The following is a 10571-nucleotide window of genomic DNA, read 5'->3' on the forward strand; positions in this document are numbered from 1 at the left end:
GTATATAAAAAATAATAATTATTATTACTGTGATGTGGATTAGTTGAACAATTGAGAGTGATACAGCCATAGCTGTACCATTAGTATTATAATGGATAATTAGCCTGCAGGTTATGTGCAAAAAATCAGCTGTATTATAGAACATTATCCAGCAGCCTTGAGAGTTATTTGTCTTCCTGCATGGATGAGTTGAATAGTCCTGTGCTTGGTATGGAAAACTAAAGCAGCTAAACTAGTCCAACCGTCAACTTCTACTATGTTTTTCCATGAATGTTGTAGCCTTTTACCGAGAACTGAAAATAAATAACCTGTGTTCCTCTTGTTGTAACCCATCACTGGCCTGGCCTCTATAGTCAGTAATATTTAATAATATTCTGTATCATTCCACGGTCTAGAAACAGGAACGTTTAATTTAATTTGAGACTCCAAATTTAATGTGAATCATTGTCTAATAAATATACAGTATAGGCTACATTCACAAGGTCTGTGTCCATCCGTTTTATGAAGCTTCACCGGGGCCAGGTTGCAGCAGGTCCCCAGCTGTGTTTCCCAGCTCCTTCTGGGTGATCCCGAGGTGTTCCCAAACCAGATGAAATCTAAGATCTCTCCATGTCCTCAGTCTACCCTGGGGTGCCCAGGAGGCGTCCTGATCAGATGCCCGAACCACTTCGACATTCACCGTTCTTTGCAACTGCTAACTTTGGTCAAAAGCAGCAGACATGAACAGATAATCCTGTTAGCAGTGTATTGGTGTACTTTTGTTGGAAATATACATAGCAACAGCCCTCTGTATGTTTGCATCTTTCATCACTACACAACCGCTCCTATAAAACCAAAATCTGGACTCTGCAGACTGCGGCCTCCTATGTAGAGTTACAACACAGGTACCACACAGACACTTTTACAAACAGCCGTAAATCTGCTTCCAGTTTCCAGCTGTGGACATGGAGAGTCTGACAGCAGCTGCTTATGGTTGGTTAGCTCGGTTAGCGCAGACTACCAGCAGCTGATCCTGCTACTCTGAGCAGTAGTCAGTGTGTCACTCTGTTCATATTACCTCCTGCGTCACACCCTCCGTAGCCACAAGACCATGCACCCTGTATGATGCTCTCTCGTGCATTTTTTAAGATTTTCTGGGAGGGAGCAGAATTTAGGGATTTAGTTACACCAAGTGTCAGCTGATGGCCCCCGATGAACCGTCTAATGTATCATTTTTACATTAATCACTGCAGGTTTTAAAGTTTTATTCTGCTTGAGTAAAGGCGAGCAAGTGGTTGATACGAGCAGTATCTGATGCATGTAATATTGTACCACACCTCAGCCTGTTTGAGTCTGCAGCTGGGCTTTCCTCTCATCTGTCTCTCTAACAATGCAGTACAGCTGTTCTCCTCCTCCAAACATATCTGTCCTCGCCTCCTCTCTGCCTCCCCAGCTGGCTCCCTCCATCTCAGTCTCACACAATATGAATATGAAAACACAGTGATTCAGTGTGCAGGCGAGGAAGGACAGCGCTCTCGACTATATTAAATCCATCTCCATCTCAGACGGAGAACAGAAGTACAGCCCTGAACTCTACTCTGTGAACTCCTCACTCAATTAATATACTGACTACTAAGCTGCAGAGACACACTGACAACTCTCAGACTTTTACAGCTTTTTTTTAACAGAGAAAGGAGAGTTCAAAATATCTTACAGTTGAACCAAACTCCTACTATATAAAGAAAGACTTGAGTAAGCCAACAGTTTGTAATTTCCCTCCAGGACGACATATCTCAGCTGTTTCTGAACAGTTTTCCCTGCCTTCCACAACTGTTTCAAATCACCGTTGCAAAAATAAAATGAGTTTTTTCTGATCTGACACCACTATGGTTGAGGTTTGGTTGGGTTTAGTCACAAAATTGACTTGGTTAAGGTTAGGAAAGATGTTTTTTGGGTTGAAATAACGGTAAGCAAACAGTGGTCTCCTGTGTCAGTCAGGCCTCCTTTGCACCCGACGTGCAAGAACCATAATTACTGCAGTCTTTGTCACTAAGCAAATGTCATTTTTGGGAACTTGCTGAAATTATGATGATGAATGTTGATGTTTTTCAGTCTCCAGAAAGCATTTAGTGAACAACGAGGCAGATAGTGGCCAAGACAAGACAATAACTTTGGTTTATTACACCCTGGCTCTTGTTTTTTTTTTTTTTATAGTTTGGCCATTTTTGTATCTTTTATACTGCAGTAAATTTGTTTTCAGTAAAGTAAACCATGACATCTGGGTACACAGCGACATTGCTACAACAAAGTCTGACACGGTAAGAAGCACAAGCAGTCACACAGGTGGTAATCAAGCCAACACTTTTCCCAGATTATGTGACCCACTTCAGTGTCGGATGAAGAGTTCTGGGTGAATGGAGTCAACAAAGCATGAGACTTTGACACAGGAGACAGTTCAACAGCCAATATTGGTTTCTTTAGCCTTGTTTTAGGCTTTGTGAAAATTATTTTTGAGACAGTCCAGTGGATTTTTATGTTCTGTTTAGCCATAGAAGGAGCATTTAGTCCTTCAGGTTATCCGGAAACATGAAATACATAAAAATTTAAGATACATAAAGTATAACAGAGCTAGAACTGGTTTGGTATTAAACTGTCAAAATAATCCCAACTGCATGCAAAGACATATGTAATATGTGAGGCTTGTGTCACTAGTAGTAAAAATTGTAAAAGATTACACAAAAAAATGATCCTGTTAATGAATGAAGACATGTTTCAGCTTTTATTTTTTAAGTTTTTAAGGGTAAATATACATTTAAAAAAATAAAGATTATTCTAAAGAGATTTTTTCAGCAGAAACTGAATATTTCTACCTTAAACTACTTAACATGTCTTCCATGAAGAATCTTTCTATAAAAAGCTGCATCATCCCCTCGGGTTTTATTAAAACCGGCCTGTTGCTTTAGCAGCTCTTTATCTGTACTTTTAATTATAGCTGCCCCATCAGACCAGGCAGTATAATTCTCCTAAACACCAGCACACCTTGCCAAAATGTGTCATCTTTCCTCTGTCGTCACAGTTGTACCAGCACAGTCTGAGATGCTTGACAGATTTACAGCAGTCCTCGCTGCAATCCTGACGTCATCCAGTGGGGACAAACAACATAACTACCTACCAGTAATTACATAATGGATCTCAATGCAGACAGACAGGTCAGAGATCAGCTACCGAGCAGCAGGTGGATGTTTGCTGACAAAAAAAGCGCATTGAACAGAAGTACCTGCTTCTGTTTTAATCCATTGACTCAACAGCAACCAAAAGTCGACTTTACCTCCATGACAGCAGTCATTTTTTATGAGTAGAGGTTATATTTTTCAAAAATCTTATATTCTGATTTGCCCTCGTTATTTCAGTCTCACAGTCAAATAAAACATGTTCAGCAGTAACAGCTGAGAGCTGGATCCTCGGCCTTGTGATGCCTCACTTTACCCTGCCGGCTCATTGTGACGGCTGAGCTGTTGACAGCAGGGCACAGTAATGAATACCCCCTAGCCCCCCCCCCCCCCCACCCCCCAGCTGCATAGAGTGTCAATGTAAATGTAGTTTTGCTGTTCTTAGTGTTGTTTCTTTAACCAGTTAAAGCCAAATGATCCAGGAGGATGTCCTGTAATGGGATTATTACAGCAGTGATGCAGCAGCACGGAAGGAGAAACATATGTCACAGCAGCACCCACACTGTTCAGTGACAGCAGCTCTCTGATACACAAACTCTGTAACAAAGACACAAAAACACAGTTGAGCTGGCCAGTTTTCCAACATATACCAATATAAAGAACCAGTGTGTAGGATTTAGTGACATCTAGATTTAGTGAAGTTGCAGATTGCAGCCAACTGAATACTGCTCGCCTTGCAAGGGTGTGGGAGAAACTGCGGTGGCTGCGAAACTCACGAGAAATGTCCCTACTACAGCCAGTGTTTGGTTTGTCCTTTCTGGGCTATTGTAGGAACATTGTGCTTCAACATGGGTGGACTCTGTAGAACCCTCTACCTCTCTATATAACATTGGCTCATTCCAACTAGTAATGTAACTAACGTTAGCTGTATTGTGGGTTTGTCAACTGTCACCAAAGTTACTGCTGTGCAGCAAACAGGCAGAGCCAGCGCACCAGCTCCAGACAGTGATACTCACTACTACTAAAGGTAACATCACAACAACAGCATATCTTGGCAAACTAGAAAGTAAGCTTATTGTCAGTGGGCAAGCTTTTTACCATTATCTGACACAGAGTTCCTGGCTGGAATGGCCAGAATAACAAGTTAGTGTTGGTGACTGAGTCTGATCCACATTGTTTGTTTCCCACTCACAGAGCCCGGGCTGTGTACAACCACAGGGCGTACTGTGAAGAGATATTCACTCGATTTGAAAAAAAAAAAGCATATAGAATTAGAATTTGCTTACTGTACCTTTAGATAAGGAATATTGTAACACAATAGGACAATATCATCGTACGATTCAAGTAAAAATCATCTCACTGATTTTCACTCTGAAAAGCTTTGAAAAGATGTTTTCATTAAATTTCCAAGAATCGAGGTGTTGATCTCAAGCATTGTTCCTTAGCAGCAACTTCCAGACTTCACAAAGACCAGTAAGCATTCACTTCTGGCTCAAAGCAAAGCAATCACGCTCTCCGTACCTGGTTTTAGAGAGCCAGTCAAAGTCGAATAATGCACTGCAATTCTCCAAGACCCGAATGAGTCATTTCACTTTTAGCTTAAGATTTCAGACCCAAAAATAAATGCATTGGATGTTTGTGAAATGGGTGTATCTGCATTATTAGTATGCAGTTTGGTTTTATACAGGTGAATACAATTTGATGGACTTTTAAACATTATAAAGTAAATATCAAATACAGTTTTTAATGGCTGGTGAGATCATTCAAAGTTTGTGGGAAGAAAACGTATTCATGAATAAAAGATTTCACATTGCATAGAAACAGTCATGCGATGAGTCTGCAAACACACTTTAAATCCACCGACAGACATCACCATGACAACACAATGTCCTGCATACATGTACTGCGGCGGAGAGATCCTACATATTGCCTCTCTGAGAATATTAGTAATTTAAAGTTGTGTTTGAGGAAGAGATGGAAAGCAGGTGGGTGGTCCGATGAAGAGCAGTTTTTCTTTACGGAAAAAATGTTTTTTAAAAAAGGGGACAAACAGGAGAAAGAGGGATGAGGGGGAATTAGAGAGGAAGGAAGGAGGTAAAAAACCGTGGGTGCTTTTCAAATAAAACTTGCCCGAGAGAGTCAAGGGATGGAGGGATGAAGAGGAGGGTAAAGTCTATGAGTCATGCTGAGAGATGAGGACAAAGAATTCAAGCAGAGAACATTTATGGGGAATATGAGCTTCTGTAGGAATAATAAAATAAAAAAACTCGAGATGGAGAGAAGGAGGGAGAGGGGAAGAAGGAGGAATGAGGAGGAGGTTTATTAGTATTCTGGCTGAGAGAGGAGACCAAAGACAAGACAGAAAGGGGGGGAGTTGGAGGAGGAAAGATGTGGGGGGGTGGGGGAGCTGAAGTGAGAAGAGGAGAAAAGAGAGATGGGTGAGTTAAGGTGAGAGCCACGGAGAAAGAAGCTAAAGAAACAGAGGGAGCTGACAAGAAGGAGAAATGTTATGTATCTGCACACAAACACGAAGCGTACTATTTATAGCTGTGACTGTGTGTGTGTGTGTGTGTGTGTGTGTGTGTGTGTTTCTGCATGCTACAGTTTGTGTGCATGAACGCATAATTGTACAGCTGGTTGGTTGTCTGTTTGTGTGACTGTGTGTTTGTGAGGGGACGTATGAGGACAAAAGAAAATGATGAAGGACTCCTCAGTGGACAATAGTTGGTAAATTGCGTTTTAGTTCCAGAACAAATGGAGAAAAACGACACAAAGAATGAAAAATTAACATCAGCGTTGAAACTGTGTCCAGCAGTCCAGACACAGCAGTACCGGGTCAATGCGTGGAGTGAACGGAGCAAGCCCCATTTCAGCTCCCGGTGCTAAAAATCCGTTTAATATGTTGTCCCCATATAGAGGACATATCAGACATTTAACTGATAAGAACAGATACCACACTTGATACTACCCATGGCTCCTTCCTTTTAACAAGGGATAACCAAATTGAGGAGGCCGGCTTCCCCCACCGTCAAAACATGTACGTTAGATGGAGTCTCCAGTCAGTTCCCCGGGCTCAGATCAGGAGCCGGCCCCCGGGAGCTGCTCACTGCTCCTAATGCTTGGGTTGGAGGTCAAGCCCAGATAATGAGTTTCTCTGCAGGGGAAATAAGTAAAGGATTTGTTCACCTGAGCCTCACGGCCACGTTGGGTGCCGGCTATAATGTTCTTTTTTTTCTTCTATGTTTCTACTAATAAATATAAATAAATCATAAATAATAATAAATCAAAAGTCCATATTATGTTAAAAAAATATAGGCTCATTATAATGACTGAATGAAAAAGAAAAAAACCTAACACTCAACCTCGACCTCTTGACCCATCCTAACTAATCCTAAATAGGAGAGATGAAGTGAGACAGGAAAATGAACGTCAAACATTTTGACACAACGCTGTCGTTAAAGATTCATTTAAATCATTACAAAATTAGAAACGCTTCACGAATTCGCGTGTCAACCTTGCACAGGGTCATGCTAATCTACTCTGTATCGTTCCAATTTTAGTACATGTGTTACCGAAGTGACACAATGCTAATAAGTGTCTGCGAGCTATTTATATGGGGTCTGTGACGGCAGACTGTTGACTCATGGTGCTACTCAGAGACAGCAAAATAAGCTTAAACCGGTTCTAAACGGCTCTCAGACCGCCGGTACCGACAAAATGAGGAGTCTGTGTGTTGTACGGTGAGTTCTGTACCTACAGTGACCCATCTAGACACGAACTGAGCCGTCTAAAGCCGTATTTGGGTCCCGTATTCTCTACTGAGGAACATAGGGGGCTGATGGGAATTCTATGCAAATTATTGCTACGTCAGACAGCAACGATTGGTTCGAACTGTAGCTCCTCCCACCCGTCGGGGCTCCAACTGTTGCTTAGGCGCACACACATATACTACATACATATTTATATATATATATATATACTCATGTAAGATAAGATAAGATTGACATATTAAAGGCTAACGTTATTTAGTACTTTGAATTATTAATGAAGGTAATGAAACACAATCACATCCTAAAGTGTGTTGATATATTTAGAGGGAGGGAAAGGGAAGGAATATTTCAAATATTAGATTACATTAAATTCAATAAATTTATTTTTTACTTTATTGAGAATATAGTCATTCAATACATTAACTATATGAGTATACCAAACATTTCATTATAAAATATTTTTTTCTAATATTAAGTAAATAACAGCAGCAACTTATACGATCAAGTTAAGAAACATATTGATACGTAACATTCTCATTATTGTCTTTGCGTTTTATAAGGCTTGTCAGAAAGCTGATAACAAGGGTAAACACATCACATACACTCACACACACATATATATATGTTAATAGATAGATAGATAGATAGATAGATAGATAGATAGATAGATAGATAGATAGATAGATAGATAGATCAGATGTAACATAGTAAACACTATACACTATATATTGAATTACATAATGTGTCTGCCTCTGTCCGTCTGCCCCTCCCGTCCTGCAGAGGAAACCCTGTGTGTGGAGGCCTCTTTAAGTCAGGGTGAGCAGTTAAGGAATGAGTCCTCCTCTCCGGCTGCCAAGGACAGGATTACCCAGCAGACAGCCACGCTGCTGCCTTCACCTCGTCCTGACCCGCCCCATCATCCACACACACCCACCACCCACCACACACACACACACACACACACACACACACACACACACACATCCACAGAGGATGCTCAACACCAACACCTTTCCCTCAACACCTCCTAACCTGAATCCTTTAAATCCTCCACATGGCAGCCAGAGGTGACTGGATGTGTTTCTATGTCAGTAAGCCAGTCTGTGATGATTTATAGCAAAATAAACCTAAAGGAAGAAGAAAAACAAACAATAGGGAATCTGATTGGAACGGGAGAGAAGATTACTTTTATGGGGTAAAAACATTACCTTTATGAAATGTACATAATGTTTGTAAGTCACTTACTTTGAATAATTTCTCAAACATGAGTTTTACTTTATTTTTATTGCATTATTTGCATTATTTTCATTATTATTATTATTATTTGCATGCACGGAGACAGAGTTTGCGCACGTGTTCTGACTGAGTGAGTAAAACTAAAATAAATAGAATATTACGAATGTACTGATATAACACTGTGACCCCAGAGTACTTTTACGATGTACTGACATGGAATTTGTCTGTTTTATTACGTTTTGCCGCAGTAACTACATCTACAGGGTCTAAGGAAGATAACCAGGTAGTCTGATCAAAGATGAAATATATATTTTGAGAGATCACCAGCATGTAATGTAATGTAATGTAATGTAATGTAATGCATTGGAAATGAATGGGGCTGTAGCTCGGATGCTACACTGTAATTACAACATGTGACGATCTCTGAAAACAAAATTTAATTATGAAAAGACTACACAGTTAGTATCTTTAGAGCCTTAAGATTATAATATCACCACGTGAAATCAAAAGATAAAGTGTAAGTGTATGTTTTATGCATTAACAATAAGCCTGTTTGGTTAATGGCTGCCAGTGCATAGGGGGTTAACCCTGGGCTCCTACAGTGGCCTCCTGCTGTACTCCCTTCACCAGCTCAGCCAAAGCCTCTCTCTACGTACAAAACTTTGTGCTGGTTCATCTGCTGTTGCCACTGGCTCTGTTGCCGCCACGTGGTTTTAAAAAAAAAGCCTTGTATGCCACAGGTACTTCACACTCTCTAATGCCGCTGCGTTATGCATCCATGCATGTCTGTACTCAGCTCTTATACTATGTGTCTGTCTGCTGTGATTGATGTTGTTTAGTAACAAACAAAAAAAGCCTTGTATGCCACAGGTACTTCACACTGTACTGCTGCTGTGTTCGATGTGTTCTGCATCTATACAATAACAACAACAACAACAACAACAACAAAAAGATATTTAATTGATATTTATTTCGCTGAAGAAAAAGGGGAAACAAATCATACACAGCATGTAACTTTTATTTATACATAAGTAAATCATTGATTTACCCCTTTTTTTACTGAGAATTTTATTTTATTTTTAAAGCCCTTTTCACACTGATATGCTGCACTGTCCTGTATCCTGGACCTTTATTATGCCTTAATTAAGTCCTATGACTTCATATTTCAAATAAATTGTGTCATTATATACTGTTATCATTGTTGTCTTGTCCTATCTAATACTTAAAGCAATAAACAGTTGCTACTCTCAATAAAATGAAGACACAGGAGATAAACCATACTGTAAATGAAAAATCAATTTATAGCATTACCTGGCCTTGGAAATATGAAAAATAATTATAATTTATAGACTCAATACAACTTTTACAAGCATATTTTAATCATTTTGTAGTTATAGAACATATTGCAACACTTTACACACATTTCACGGTATGCTTCCATCGGGATTCGAACCTGCGAATAGGAGTACCGTTCTGCATGCTAACCACACGTCTTTTGCGTGTGGTCTTTTACCGCGCATGCGCACTAAAGCGCAAAAGTCGACCGAAAACGTGTGGTTAGCATGCAGAACGGTACTCCTATTCGTCGGTTCGAATCCCGATGGAAGCATACCGTGAAATGTGTCTAAAGTGTTGTAATATGTTCTATAAATAAAAAAAATGATTAAAATATGCTTGTAACCATTGTATTGAGTCTATAAATTATAATTATTTTGCATATTTTGTGTGGAAAGTGTTGAATGAATTTGCATATTTCCAAGGCCAGGTAATGCAATAAATTGATTTTTCATTTACAGTATGGTTTATCTCCTGTGTCTTCATTTTATTGAGAATAGTTATATATACAATCACTGGTGTTGGTCTCCCGCTCTCCCGCCAAACTGCACGCTGTGGCGGCTCAGTACCAGCATGGCGTTCCCAGGGTCGCCGCCTTCAGAGACGACGCGGGCCCTCGCCTTCTTCTCCACCTCCTCTGCTTTGATGGCCCTCGCAGCAGTTGCCTGCGGGCCACTGGCAGCCTTGGCAGGACAAGCTGCTGCCAGGCCGGTTATTTGGAAGTTTGCAATATCCATTTCTGTAATCAAAAGACAACATATTATTCAATATAGGCTGGCAATAAATGCCATGCAATGGTGCTTGTACATGCAAGGAATACATGCATAATGCATGCATTAAGGTGTATGAACAGTATTAACAGCAGCACAACCGTGCTATATGATGCAAAATGCACAGGAATACATGCATAACATGCATTCCTTTTGCACGTGCACGAGGTAGCAAGTATATAAACACGTGCACTGAATAACACATGGAGGCATATCACACAGAAATTGCACTTTGCATTTTCGAAATTATGTCTTGCAAACAATAATTCCAAGCTTAATTAGCCATATTTTCCCAACATACAACATTCCCT

At 40.2% G+C, this 10571-nt stretch overlaps 2 non-coding genes across 2 annotated transcripts; both read right to left on the reverse strand.

Moving 5' to 3' along the window:
- Positions 1–5950: 5950 nt before the first annotated feature.
- On the reverse strand, positions 5951–6145 carry LOC127358517 (U2 spliceosomal RNA). The gene has a single exon (XR_007882451.1). It is a non-coding gene; the product is annotated as a U2 spliceosomal RNA (small nuclear RNA).
- A 482-nt stretch (positions 6146–6627) lies between these two features.
- Positions 6628–6732, reverse strand: LOC127358526 (U6 spliceosomal RNA). The gene has a single exon (XR_007882460.1). It is a non-coding gene; the product is annotated as a U6 spliceosomal RNA (small nuclear RNA).
- Positions 6733–10571: the final 3839 nt, after the last annotated feature.

Source organism: Dicentrarchus labrax, unplaced genomic scaffold (assembly GCF_905237075.1).
Source record: "Dicentrarchus labrax unplaced genomic scaffold, dlabrax2021, whole genome shotgun sequence".
Classification (NCBI taxonomy): Eukaryota; Metazoa; Chordata; class Actinopteri; family Moronidae; genus Dicentrarchus; species Dicentrarchus labrax.